The sequence below is a fragment of the Callospermophilus lateralis genome, unplaced genomic scaffold, assembly GCF_048772815.1.
Source record: "Callospermophilus lateralis isolate mCalLat2 unplaced genomic scaffold, mCalLat2.hap1 Scaffold_139, whole genome shotgun sequence".
Lineage (NCBI taxonomy): Eukaryota > Metazoa > Chordata > Mammalia > Rodentia > Sciuridae > Callospermophilus > Callospermophilus lateralis.
Genome location: NW_027512543.1, coordinates 2,081,449 through 2,096,464, shown reverse-complemented (window position 1 = coordinate 2,096,464; position 15,016 = coordinate 2,081,449). Strand labels below are relative to the sequence as shown.

Sequence of the window (15,016 nt, the reverse complement as noted above, 5' to 3'; positions counted from 1 at the left end):
GGCACTGGAGATCCAGTGAGATACTGTGATATTCATTTACTTGTGTGTGGGAAGGGTGGATGAAAAGCTACACATATTTAGAGTTTCAACAATAATTTAAAAAGTGGCATGACATCCTTGGAAAAAGAACTCCTTGCCTCTAAACTTAAAAGACATGGGAAGACAATTGCTTAGAATAAATCAATTTGGATGGGTATAGCCACTCTGGAAAGCAATATGGAGATTCCTCAGAAAGCTTGGAATCCAGCCTCAGGAACTTATTGAGATCCTGTTGGAATGCAACCACCATTTGACCCAATTAAACCACATGGTATCTCATCAAATAGTGTGCCCCCAGGCCTTCCCAACCCCCATCAGGATCAGCAAGCTCTCTCTTCCCTTCTATGGCACTTACTGGATTATGCCATGATGAAGTACTATGGGACTCCCCCCAAACATACCCATGTACTTGAGCTTAAACACAGGGACACTCTATGAGCTGCATTCCCAGTCCCTTTTCAAACTTTATTTACATACAAGTTCTTACTACGTTGCAAGGGCTGGCCTTCAATTTGTAATACTTCTGCCTCAGCCTCCTGAGTGACTTGGAAGACAAGTGTCAGGGCTCCTTGCTGGTGGCTAGGGGCTTCTGTCCTCTACTGAAAGAAGCTTCCGGAGGATGAGGATCAAGATTTCCCACAGGGAATCATCCTTCTCTGCATCTACTTATGACATTACCATATTTTTTGTCCACTAGATCTTCTGGGAGGCACCAGCTGAGAAGAAGATCGAGTGTTCTGAGAAAGGGAAGAGCAACCATGTGGATGCTCAGGCACTGCTGGCCTCCTGAGCCTCACAGGGCACTCTTCCCTGGAGTACTGTCATAGGAGGGCAGACCTCTCTTTAGCCTCGGCACTAGTGGCCCTCACCTAGGGGTCTCACTGACTGATCCCTTTATCCCCAAGATGGAGTGTTTCAACTGCATCTGCTTCCTGCAGCCTTACAACACATCCCATCTGTATGTCTGTGGTACCTACGCCTTTTAGCCCAAGTGCACCTACATTGTGATTGCTGCCCCACCCTGGCTGCCTGCCACCCTGGCCTCCACTATGGGGTCCTGCCCTCATGCTCATCCTCCTGACTGGCTCCCTCTGCCTCTAGAACATGCTCACCTTCACTTTGGAGCATGAAGATTTTGATGATGGGAAGGGGAATTGTCCCTATGACCCAGCTAAGGGCCACACTGGCCTTCTTGTAGGTGAGTGGATGTGCCTGTTTTGGGTGAGTCCCTTGGAACTTGACACACTCTGGAGTGTCTACACATTGTTTATGGCCTGACTATCCTTCCATTTCTCACAGATGGTGAGTTGTACTCAGCCACCCTCAATAACTTCCTGGGCACCCAGCCTGTCATCCTCCAGAACATGGGGCCCTATCACCCCATGAAGGCAGAGTATGAGGCCTTATGGCTCAACAGTGAGCAGGGAGAAGGACTGGGGAAGCCCAGGGTGGGAAACCTGTGAGGTCCTTGTCACCTTATGACTGAACCTCCTTGCCTTGCTGCAGGGCCCCACTTCAATGCCTCTGCCTATGTCCCTGAGAGTGTGGGGAGCATCACAGGGGATGACGACAAGGTGTACTTCTTCAGTGAGAGGGTGGTGGAATACGACTGCTGTACCAAGCAGCTGCAGGCCCAAAGTTGCCAGTGTCTGCAAGGTATTGAGCCCCCAGCATGAGCCCTGGGAACCCTGTGGGCTGGGCATCGGTTGACCCACTGCATCCCCTTGATATCTGCCAGAGTGACATAGCCGGTGCACACACACTGCAGAAGAAGTGGACCAAATTCCTGAAGTCACAGCTGGGGTGCTCAGTGCCCAACCAGCAGCTCTATTTCAACCAGCTGCAGGCTGTGCACACCCTGCAGGGTGCCTCCTGGCACAAGACCACCTTCTTTGGTGTATTTCATATGTGATGGTGAGTTGGCCAGGAATGCTGGGGTGGGGATGAGCAGGTGTTGACGTCAAGGGCAGTATGTGGGTGGGAGGGCCTGAACCATGCTGTCCTATAGGGACATCCAAGTGGTCAGTTTCTGGAACACTGAGTACTTGCCCCTTTTAAAGGCCCCTGGGGAAAGAAGGCAAGGCCCTCCCTGGTGGCACCTTAGATCTGCCTGCTGGTATATTCTTCTTCCCATGAGCATTTTCTGCTGATCCCTACATTCCTGCAATCTCTGGAGCTGGGGTGAGATGTTAAGGTGGGCATCAGACCTGACCCTTGAGATCCCTCTCTCATTGCAACAGGGGTGATGTGGACCTTTCCTCAGTCTGTGAGTACCAGTTGGAAGAGATCCAGTGGGTGTTCCAAGGTCCCTACAAGGAGGGGGACATGGTGGGGAATCAGCAGGTCAGGCCAAGAGCACCACTTGGGACTAGGCAGAAACCAACCCTGGGTTGTTTGAGGAAGTGCAGAAGTGGGGTCAATACACTGACCCAGTACCCAGCCCCCATCCTGGTTCAGTGAGTCCTTTGGGCAGGAAGTGTTCCCTGTCAGTTCCAGTGGCCTCCCACCAGCTGATAGCTCCCCTGTCCATACCCCTACCCCCACAAGTGCATCAACAAATGGCACCATCACCATGGTCACTCCAGTTCTCTGGAGCTGGCTGACAGAACCCTCATCTTCATCAAGAAGCACCCACTGATGGACGAGCAGGTAGAGCCTTCATGGGGTCAGCCCCTGCTCATGAAAACACCAACTTCACCCACCTGGTGGCTGACCAATTTACAGGATTTGACAAAGCCACCTATACACTGCTGTTCATTGGCACAGGTAGGTAAGCTCTTGGGTGTGTCTGGGGCTGGGAGACACCCAAGAGCCTCATTCCCTGTCATTGACACTCCCTTCTCCAGACTTTTCCAGGAGATGGCTGGCTGCTCAAGGCTGTGATCCTGAGGCCTGGGGTCCACCTGATTGAGGAACTGCAAGTGTTTGATAAGGAAACTGTGGAAAGCCTTGTGCTGTCACCAAGCAAGGTAGCTAATTAGACTCCATGCACTGCCATTGCATCCACTCCACCATCCCCATATCAGGTTGGCATGGTTGGCCAGTTCAGCCCACCTGAGTCAGCTCAGGGCAAGCCTGGGAAGTCAGGGTGTGTGCTGACAGGATTGGCACTCCACAGGAGCATTATGTATTCCCTGGTCCCTGCAGGGCTGCATTCCCAGAATTAGTCCTGGAGAAAACTCATGTTTTTTTTAGACACCTCTATGTGGGTCCAGGACTCTGCTTACAGCCTCCTCTCTGATCCTCTCCATACTCGCCAGACTTCCCCAGCTTTGACATGTTTATGGTGCCCTCCCAGCTTTGGTTTCTGCCTAGTCCCCAGTGGTGCTCTGGGCCTGACCTGCTGATTCCCCACCATGTCCCCTGAAGTGTTGTCTTTTTCCTTAACCCTCATACACATTTGCAGCATCCTCTGGATGATGATTTGTTTGCCTTTTGCAGCTATTATCACTTAAAATTGTTTCCCAGCACATGGAGTAATAGCAGAAAGAATATGGGGTTTTGTAAACACTCAGATTGGCAGTTACCATTCAAACAGAGAACACCTTATGCTGTGCTGGTGCTATTGTGAGAGCCAAGGGCACTGGAGGAAAATGTTTCATGCCTTCTGTGTGTATAGCCTCCCTGTTTTCTTGAGACTTGCACCTTCCTTTGCAGTGCTGTCTTCTGCCTCTTCTTCATGTGGGCACCTCTCCTGTTTGTGCTCCTTGGGGTCTGAGCAGCCCTGGGATGCATGTGGCCCTACCAACCCTCTCACTCCTCTTCTCCCACAGAAGCTGCTCTTTGCCGGCCCCTGCTCTCAGCTAGTCCAGCTGCCCCTGGCAGACTCTGTGAAATACCACATCTGTACAGACTGTGTCCTTGTGCGGGACTCCTACTCTGACTGGAGCATCAACACTAGTCACTGTTTGTCTGTGGCCAGCTACTCTGGGTGAGCTGGGTTCTGCAAGGGCTGGGACCAGGAAGGTGTGTGGATACGGTGGTTGGAAGCATGCTTCTGATACCCCTTTCCTCTGCCAGATCTCTACTTGTTCAGAACATGGGAATCTCAGATACCATAGGCTTTTGTGACCTTCATGGCACTAAGAAAGGTGAGCTTTTTTGTGTTCCCCTCCACTCCAGATGGGCTGTGGTCCTTAGGTGGATTTTCCACATCACACCTCCCTGGCCCTTGGTCTCTTGCACTGACTCTGCTACCTTCTCTCTCTGTTGCTACAGTCAGTTGAATGCTGAAAAACATCACAATGGTAGTGGGCACAGACTTGGTACTTCCCTGTCCTCTCCTTCAAGATGGCCTATGCCCGCTGGATCTTTGAGGGCCAGGACCTACCTGCAGACGAGCCAGGCTCCATCTACTATGATGCCCATCTCCAAGCCCTGGTGGTGATGACTGCCCAATATCACCATGCTGGGGCCTACAACTGCTTTTCATAGGAGTAGGGGACATGGCTGGCTGTTGAGGGGTATCTTGTGGCTGTGATAGTGGGCCCCTCAGTGACCTGGAGGTTCAGGCCCCCATGAAATACCTATGGCTTTTGTGGCTGGCTGTGGTTGCCCTGGGGGCTCTGTGCCTGGTGTTACTGGTTCTTCTGGTTTGGTCGCTTTGCCAGCGGCTTCAGGAAAATCTGGAAAATGATATCAAGGCAGCAGAGAGGACCCTGTTGTACCCGCTGGAGTTGCTCAAAGAATACATCAGTCCCCTTTCCAGCTCAGAAACAGAAGAGTAATTTTGAGATCCTGTTGGATACTAGTAATTGGATGGTCCCCTCTAGATTGTGCCTGGACACGCTGGGGCCAGCTTGGAGTTGGGTCCCTATCTGCACCTCCTGGCATCCCAGGCCAGCCCCTGCCTTCTTGAACACCTCTTTCTAGGGCCCTCAGGAGCGGGCCTAAGGGCCTGTGATTTCGTTTAGAGACACTTTTGGTTGTTAAAATGACAGGTGTTGTCTACATCCTTTCATGCCCAGGTCAGCTCCCACCCTAAGGACTGTTCTGGCTCAGAAGTTCAGTTGTGCTGATGTTGAGAAAGAAAACTTGCCCTGTCCAAAGCAGGGCCCTTCCCCTCCAGGTTGCTCTGACACACCTCTCATCTTGCTCTCCTCAGAACAGTGTTGTCACCTGACTCCATTTTGTTTCTTTGTTTATGTATTTTCTAATTCCACAATGATAAAGATCTTTTTCAATTGTATTGTGTGAATTATTCCTCCTTCAAATGATACCTTTTCTCTGGGGTCATTTTGCTTTATTCAGATGTATTATTTTTTGTACTGGGGACTGAATCCAGGGTTGCCACATCCCAAGCCCTTTTTTTATATTTTACTTGCAGACAGCATCTCCCTTAATTCCTTAAAGCCTCACTAAGTTGCTGATATTGTCCTTGAACTTGCGATCCTCTGCTATCAGCCTCCAGAGCTGCTTGGATTACTGGTGTGCACCAAAATATGTAGTTTAATTGTTTAATAACAGCTTAATAGTTTTTTTTTCAGGGAGAAAGCTGTCCTTTCCTGCCCCTACTCTAGTTATAGTTTCACTAGTCATAAATCTCTAGAATGACAGGTTGTTGTTGTTGTTGTTGTTGTTCAGCCCTTTGGAAATCTCTTTAATCTGCTTGTGTCTGCAGCAGTTGTTAAATCTTCTGTTAAGCTGATTATTGATCTTTGATGCATAATGTTCTTTTGGGTTTCTTTTAGATGTTCTCTTTTTTATATATATTTTAATTATTGTTATTTTATTTTTGGTTTTTGGTACTGGGGATTGAACCCAGGGACACTCTAACCCTGAGCTACATTTCCAGAATTTTTATTTTTTATATGGAGTCAGGTTCTCACTAGGTTGGTTAGGGCCTTACTAAGCTGCTGAAGCAGGCTTTGATTTCCAGATCTTCTTGCCTCACTCTGAGTCATTGGGATTACAGGCATTCACCACCACACTCAACTTAGATTATAACTTTTAAAAATTGGTATATTGTAAATATACATAATCATAGGATTCATTATGCCACATCTGTAAATGTCCATAATTTGGTCAATCTTGTATATAATATTCTTAACTTGGGATTTTTTCTCCCTGGGTTTAATGTAGATTTCAGTCCTATAACTCCAAGTTGATAAGTCAGTGTGTCTGATTTTGTGAGGGAGTTTCTGCTGCTTTTATTGTCTTTGTACATCTATTCAAATGGTCCCTTTTCTCACTTTTATGTTTTGTTCATTTGTTACCTTATCAGGGAGGCCATCCCTGCCCACTGCATTATAGCCCTTCACTGACTTCAGAGCACTTAGCACCACCATAATATATACATACACACACACAGTTTATGCGCACAGATATATTTCAGACTAAGCATATATTTATGTATAAGATACACACATATGCATTATTCTTACCTTTCCATAAGCTCCATGTAAGATCCATATAGTATCATGCTGGCCTGTAATCTCAGTGACTCCAGAGTCTCAGGTAGGAAGATTGCATGCTCCAGGCCAACTTGGACAACTTAGTGAGGCCCTGTCTCACAAAACAAAAAGGGCTGAGGAGTAGTTCAGTAGAAGCACACCCCTGAGTTTATTACATTAAACAAGTTTCTTTAATTTTTCAAATTATTATTTGCCCAAATCTACGAGTTGGAGGTAAATATTGATATTTAGTATTTTATACTCATTTGGGAAGATAATTCTTGACTCTTATTTTATAAGTCAGAAGAAAGAAACCAAGCTTAGCTTTTCAAAAATGGGTTACCCTGACAAAAATGAAATTCTAAACTTGCACTTGCTTCCATTCCCCGAATAATATAAAAGAATTGATTTTACAAGAACTACAAGAATCCTGAAATTCCTTGAAGCACCAGTTTAACAAATTGATCCCCACAATAATTCTGAAAATATTAATTTAATTAAGGCAAATAATTGTGTCTTGTCAAATGGGAATATTGGACCTCTGTTTATTGTTTTATATTCCAAGGGGCTTCCCAGAAATGTACCAATTTAAAATCTTGTTAATTAGCCATTATTTAATGAGATTAACTATCATTATTTTGGAATACTAAGTATAGTGAAAATAATAGCTGAAGAATATAACTATGCTAAGCAATCAATAACTTGGTTTATTTATCCTAACAACAATGCAAATTTTATAAAGAAAGACAAGAATTTAAAAAAAAAAATGTTTGTCTGTTTGTTTTCCACAGATACATCACCATGTATCTGTGAAACACAATGCTGGTTAGTGTTCAAAACATTTATTGAATGATTGATTGATGGATATAAAACCAATCTAATCATATGGAGGACCTATTTTCTCAACATTATTGTTAATTTCCTCCAGGTTCCATTGGGAACATAGATGCTGCTCATTATTCCTAAAGAAATTGAGAATGAGAACTGGTTAGAAGAGGATATTCATATCTTCTGAATTTACTGCAAAATAGTTTCACTGATTTACAATAGCTATATAGTGGATGAATAAAGGTATGGAAAGAAATCTTCCTTGCTGAGAATGAATAACTCAAGGTGCCTTTCTTTGTTTGGGGCCAAGCTCCAGATAAGACATTTACTTTCCTCAACTAAAAGTACCATGATTTTTTTTCCAAAAATATAATTTATGAAGTGAATAACTTCAAATTTATCAGAGTTTATATTTATCTCAAATATATATATACAATAAGGAGTTTGGTCAAGGTCAATTTGGACAACCAAGGAAAGAAGTACCACCATTGACAGATGTGAACATACACTTTTATCCAAACCCATTAGAGTTGCCAGCAACACTGTACTTTTTTATCACTTTTGATATGTTTCTTCCACTGTATGCCCCAAATATGGCTTTACTTATATATAAGGAAAAAGCTATGTCTTTGGATGCTATCTGGGTTAGTGAAAGTTGAATCTTCCCTCTGATAAAATGACTTAAGCCTGAACATTGGTTGATTCACATTAAGCTATAACCATGGGCCAATAACATCAAGAGAGTCTCCCTATCACATGTTTCTATGCTTTTGGTTACTCATCAGCATCTAATAGGATATCATTACAGGGAGAGAAGTCCTGTTAGTTTGAACATATTTTGATCACTATACCTGAAAAAAACATATGATCACTTGTTTCTTCTACATCACAGGACATGATTTTTCTTCCAAGCTACCTAAACATGTCCACATTTGCTTATGGTTTCCTTGTTCCTGAAATGTGTGATTCTAGAATTTAGCTGTGCCTACTAATGGGACACAATACCAATGGAAAGAAAACATAGCAAGGCCCACTCAGTGAAATAAATCAAGGTGCCTTTCTTTGTTTGGGGCCAAGCTCCAGATAAGACATTTACTTTCCTCAACTAAAAGTACCATGAGGTTTTTTCCAAAAATATAATTTATGAAGTGAATAACTTAAAATTTATCAGAGTTCATATTTATCTTAAATATATATTCAAATTTACTTCAGTCCAATCAGTATGAAACAACTAAAACTTCCACTAATTATGTGCAGATAAAATAGCCAACTAGTTGATATTTTTAATCAATAAACTCCTTGGGGATAGTTACCTATTCTTTGTAAATTTTTATTTCCATGAAAAAATTATTATTTCAAATAATAATTTCAATAAAATAATTTACCAAAAAAAGTACATACTGATCCGAAATCACTTATACTAAATAAACATTGGAAACAAGATATACTCCATAACTTTGTGTCAAAACACAAATGATACCAAATTGACCTGAAGCAATTTACAGTTTATAACTCATTTTCAACCCCCAGCCCTATGTTGCAGCTCTGCCTACAGGAGTGTGTCTTCCCCACCACACTGGGCAGGAGCTAGTGCTGACAGTTAGGGCACCATCATATTTGCAGAATGCTTTATACCTGATCTGCCTCCACTCATGTGTTTCATGCCTTTTCCCTGTCCCCACAGAAACTGCAGGTCAAGGAAGAGTATAGAGCCACCTTTAGTGAGATCAGTAAATCAGGGTACTGGCTGCTGTCAGAGATGGAACTGCAGGTGTTACTCATCATTATCAAGTGCTTTGAGGACATGAAGGTGGCTGCTTAAGCTGTGGATGCCAAGAATGTGGGTGCCTGAGTAGGCCAATGTGTGGGCACTGTGGGAATCTCCCAAACTAGGTAGGGCCTTGCCCCTGACTGCCCACCCACTGTTCCTTCCCCGAGGACACCCAGATTCTCATAGAGGTGCACAAGTCAGGTTATGCCCGCCCTGGTGATGTAGAATTTGAGAACTTCAGCCAGCCTGTGATCTGTGCACACTCAGAAAATGGCCTGGACACCTGCTCAGATGGAGAGCCTAAGTTCCAGGGCCCTGGCCATAGTTGTGCCAAGCACTGGCCTTTTGGCAAGAAGAGCAAGGTGGGGGCCCAGAATGTTGTGTGAGAAGACAGTGAGTGGGGCCAGCTGAGGCCCTAATGAGTTGAGCCCAGCCACAGGAAAACTGAGTCCTGGACCATACATTTCCTCTTTGCTACGTTCCTGGGCTGGAGGGAAGGAAGGCAAGTCAGTAGCACATTGGCCTGGGAGCCCCCTGAGACTGAGGAGGGCAGGATGTTGTCCTGTGGCATCTGTCTGCTGATGCTCAGGATTCTGGGAGAAGATCTGCTGGTGGAATTCGTGCTGGACTGACAGTTTGTGTTCCTGTCTTTTAGGAGTGCCCCTACCCCCAGATCTCTATCCATCTGATGGATCCTTATGCTCTATAGTTTTGGTATTTTTTGTTTGTGTGTGTGTTTTCAGCATCAGACGTAAACCCTAACACCACTGGTTTATATCTTGGACAGCTCCTGACTCCCTAGTATGCCTTAGACACCTCCCACTGGCACCAGCCATTCTGGTCTTCAGTCCTCTCCTCCTAAGCTGTAACCCCTGACCTTTCCTGCCTTCCACAGCCCTCTATGGGTGGCATGCCACTTTGGCCTGTGTCTGAATACTTTCTTCATGCAAATGCCTCCTGTACCTCCTTCTAAACTGAGTCCAGAAATCCCAGTGGACTATAGCATCCCTGTTCCAGCCCCTAGACCTAATAGTCAAGGGATGTAGGAGATGGGGTAGAGAGAGGTGTGACCTCTTTCTCTGAGTCTAATGTCCTCCTTGTTACCTATCAGATTTTGTGTTGCCCTTACATGTATTTTCTGTGTGATTATGCATCTTGATTTGGGATATTATTACTATTTTTTATTTCTTTTTTGCTTTTGCTTCTCTGCATTCATACTTATGTTCATCCTTCTGTCCATCTTCATTTTCTGCCCTTGCCTCCTCCTTGCCTGTCCCCTCCTGGACCCAGCTGGTAGTCACGCCCCCACCAACCCTCTTCCCCCTAGAGGGTGTCATGTCCTTGGCCTTTCCTAATGGGTTCCCTTACCAGCTATGTCTATGATCCCTTGGTCTTATGGAGTGAGATCAGTAAGTCAGTCAATCTGTGGCTATCATCCTTCCAGATCCTTCCAGGAGGCCATGGTGGTAAGTGAGGACTGTGGGAGGAGGGATGGCACTGCCCCTCCCATCAGCAAGGTGGTGGACCGTAGGCTTGCTTTCTGCAGCCAGCTGGGTCCCACTCCTTCTTCACTCTGTCTATGACCATGCTCCCAAGATATTTGGAAGGGGAGGAAGGTGGACTTGAATCTTCAGCAGTGTGCAGCGCCTGGAAGCTTCAGCTTCAAAATTCCAGACTCAACCCTCTCTTTCCTTTGCAGACTGTGGCTTCAGAGGATTTTAGCCACTTGCCCCTGAAGCAGCAGAGAAAGCGGCTCCAGTATCAGTTAGAAGAACACAATCAGGAGCTGCAGAAGAGGTGAATCAGAGGCAGGGCCTGGCAGAGGGGCCAGGCAGGGGACTGAAGAGTGCCATTGGATTATATTTAAAAGAATGGTGTGCTCAGCAGTAGAGTGCTTGCCTAGCACAGACAAAAAGTAACCATAAAATATTTACACTCAAATGCACCCAAAAATGTCACAGAGACACCAGCAGGGGGTTTTATAGGTGATTCTTCATGCGCCTGGAGGAAACTGTTGCTTTCGCTCCCATGCAAGGATTTCTAGCAAACAGAGTGAAAGCTGGCAGCTTATTTAGAAGGCTGGGAAACCTGGGTTCCCAAATCAGTGAGCAAGAATTCAATGAAATTATGGTCTCATTTTTCCTCACTTCTGCTTTTAGAATCAAAATCCTGACAAGAAAATTTAATGATGTACTATAAAACAATACATGGCATGGTGGTGTTAGTTGGGTGCCACAGAACTATATGCTTCATAGTAATCACAAGAGGAAATTTTGTGTTATGTCTCCTTCACCAGAATAGGAAAAGGTTATTTTTTAAAGAAAAAAATACATAATCAATTGGGCATTATCCCAACAATGCAAACATGGTTCAATATCAAGAAGCCTTACAGTCTAATCCATCACATTAGAGAGCTAAAAGGAAATAAAAGCACATGGCTAACTATTTAATAATTCAAACATTTAAATATTAAAAATAAAAATCTGCCAGTTTAAAAAGAAAATCTATCTATTTTGGATATTGAAAAACTATCTATTTAGATAGAAAAACTATCTATTTTGGATATTGATTATATCAGTATAATTTCAAGGAGTATAACACACACACACACACTCATAACAAATACTAATATATTATTAGTGGCACAGAATGTTAACTTGAGGCAGCTCTGCTTATGTGGGGCAAGGAGTATATAAAAAGTCTCTGTAACTTCCCTCAATTTTTCTATGAATCTAATTTTTTCTTTTAAAATTAAAAAAGAGAGATCCATATATCTCAAGACATAAAATAAATAGTATCTACATCTTGCTCAGAAAATCTTTAAATATATGAATACTTTAAATTTATGTATACAAAATTAATACTTAAATAAAAATGTAGATCATTGAATTATTCTGACTATAAATGAAGTTAAATGTAATATATCCTTTGTTCCAGTTATTTTACTCATAGATTTAAGTTTAGAGCAATTCTTGAAAAAGTTTGGAAAAAAACATAGACATGATTGCTTTATTTTGGCATTGTTCACAGAAATGCCAGAATTAGAGATAATCAGGAGAAGTTGGAGACAATGTTAAGATAATTATACTGGATTTGTACAATTTCAAATGTATAAAATAGAATTATAGCTATAGGAATTAAGCACAGAAGACTTATTTAGTGAGACATATTTATATTTATCCATGTACATCCATAAAACTCATTAGAAATCTGCATAAACAGAGAAGTGGGCATTAGGGATGAAGGATAAGAAAAAGGTGAGTTAGGAGAATAGCATGAGACAAAATGCAGAAAATCATGAGATGACCCCTGTGCACCTGAGATGAACACAAAAGAGAAACAACTACAAATTTATTTACCTAAATAAAAATCATTTCACCATTTATTAATCATTTTTTCCTATTAGGAAAATAAAGTATATACATTTATTTGTTTATTATTATTGTTGTACTTAAGATGGAGAAAGAAAAGAATGAAAAGACTCTTTCTCAAGGCAACTCAGAGAGTGGAAAAGCATAAATAAAGCAATGATCATGGATGACTTCTTGAGTAATGGTTCATCACCATTTTCTCTCATTAGAGTAAATAAAGAGGAAAAATGTTAGGAAATTAATAAAACTATAAAATCACCCCAGAGGAATAATACGCAGTGAAAATAATTCTTCTATTTATCTCTAGTGGCAAATGTCAAGGAATTATTTTACAAAGAAGCAAAAAGGAGGAGAAATATCTGAATTTTCTTTGACGGATTTATTTTTCTATTTTAACTTGATTATGCAGCAGAAATGGATTTCTCATTTTGAAACCAACAAAGGGTGGCATTTTGGCCTTCTCACTCTGACCTTGTGTGGATTTTCTATTTGCATATTTCATCTCAACTGCAGAATTTTTCAGTATCAAGGACTAGATACACAGCAGAGCTGTGCTGCTTAATGTATCATCTGTTCACAATGGTTTTGCATAATGGCTCTATGTTGCTTGGAGATGTGCACTTAATTGCAGCAATCCATACAATACTCTGTAATGCTCCACACCTTAATTAGCATATTAAGGGGATGCAAGGAGAGGGAAAATTCATCTAGATGTTAAAGGAGAATTCACATAGTTTTTCCTCAACTGATATGTCATAAAATATTAAATGACATTTCCTTTACTCTTAAGAACTTTTTGAAGAGTAAAGTATGAATAAATTCTACACATCTTTTGCCACAGTGGGAGGGGAATAGTTTATTTAAAATAAGGGCAAACTGAGGAAAAATTATCCTATCCTTATGTCAAATTTAATGCATGTGCTCTTTACCTTGGCTTTCAAAATCAAAAATTAGCATAGATATCTGGACATACTATCTTAATAAGAACATCATTAATTATAATATTCTTTAAAGATCACTGTAGAGCCACAGTTGGTATTAATTTCATATTTAGAAATATCAATTTTAGCTGTTTAATTTGATAAGGTAAAACATATAGAGAAAAAAACTATGATGATAACACAGAAATTTTTATTAAAAATTTCAAATTTATTAAAATTTGTTTATGCTCAATCTTTGTCAGTGCTATATTTTTTTCTATTTTATAAAAATAAATTTTAAAACATATTTCTGATAGGATTTAAAATGCAAACAAGTAATATTAAAGATACACCAAGATATTATTGACATATAGTGTTAGCATCTCTTTGAGGCACTATATATTCTAAATAATTTTTTTATTTTATCTAAGTCTCAAAACTACTTTATGATGTAAATATTTTTAAGCAAAATTCATAGAAGGAATCTACGGCCTCAAAAAGGTTAAGAAACTTGATAGGGCATAAATACTAAATGGCACAAATACTAAATCTGGCACTGACAAAGACTGAGCAGAGATATTTAGTTTGATTCTGAGTACTGAAAGGAGAATAGCAATAAGGATGGTCAGAATCGAGAAGGACATGGATAAGGTTATATAACTTCCTGTTTTACACTAAAGTGCATACTTCAAGTGAACTTCTCAAGTACATTTAGTTTGAAATATATGTTAGAACTTCATACATGTCCATTGATAAATGAAATTGATAACTGAATTAAAACAGAATGAAAGGTTCAGAAAAAAGGGAAAAAATAGCAGAAAAAAAGTATTCAGACCATTCTTTTAGTTATTTTCCTGACATCAAATTTCTTTGTATATCATGAAGTTATGATATGATTATGATAAAATTATGATATGATTCAATCTGTTATACTAACCAAGATATAATTGCATGGATTTTATGACCTATATAAAAAAGAATTAAACTTTAATCATTTATTTCATCATGACAACAATCTTTATTATAACTTATAAAAATAGAATAAATATACTTTTGGTTCATAAGTGCAATGATTATTGGGTGTTCATGTGGCTGGTGTGGGAGATGTGCCTTGCTCTACATCTTGTCACTACATCTGCACATTACTTATCTGTTGTCAAAAAAGGCTAAGGGAGGTATTTTATTAGGTAAATTTAAACTCCTTCCTTCTCTCTTGAGTTCTTATTTCTTTTTAATAAGTGATATAATTCCACCTTACTCTGATCTCTCCTCCTGGGGCCCATGAGCCACCCTAGAAATTGTCTAAAAAGAACAAAAAGAATTATCTTTCTTATTACCTTCAAATACATATCACATACAGTCCTGTTCAATTTTCAATTTAACATACTGTCTTGTTCAATTTTCAATTTTTTTTATTTTTTATTTTTTTTACAATTCTATACCAACTAAAGGATGAAGTCTAACTCTAAATAATGACAGATCTGAACTTTCTTGATCTCTTTACCCTCTTCACATAATTCCAGTATATTATATTTTCACTTCCCTGAACACAGTTGCTTCAAAATATGTTCAGGCCTCATCTCCTGGATGAAAATTTACAGAATAGCCCTGAAAAACTACCCTAAATTGTTTAATAATTGTATTTTGCACATAAAAGTGAACACAAATTTTTCATTATGTGGATTCACCATTTTC

General features: G+C 41.1%; 2 pseudogenes; both read left to right on the top strand.

Moving 5' to 3' along the window:
* LOC143640238 (semaphorin-4C-like) overlaps positions 1 to 4,897 on the top strand; it is a 58,059-nt pseudogene extending 53,162 nt beyond the window's left edge.
* A 9,471-nt stretch (positions 4,898 to 14,368) lies between these two features.
* LOC143388978 (small nucleolar RNA U13) lies at positions 14,369 to 14,477 on the top strand (annotated as a pseudogene).
* Positions 14,478 to 15,016: the final 539 nt, after the last annotated feature.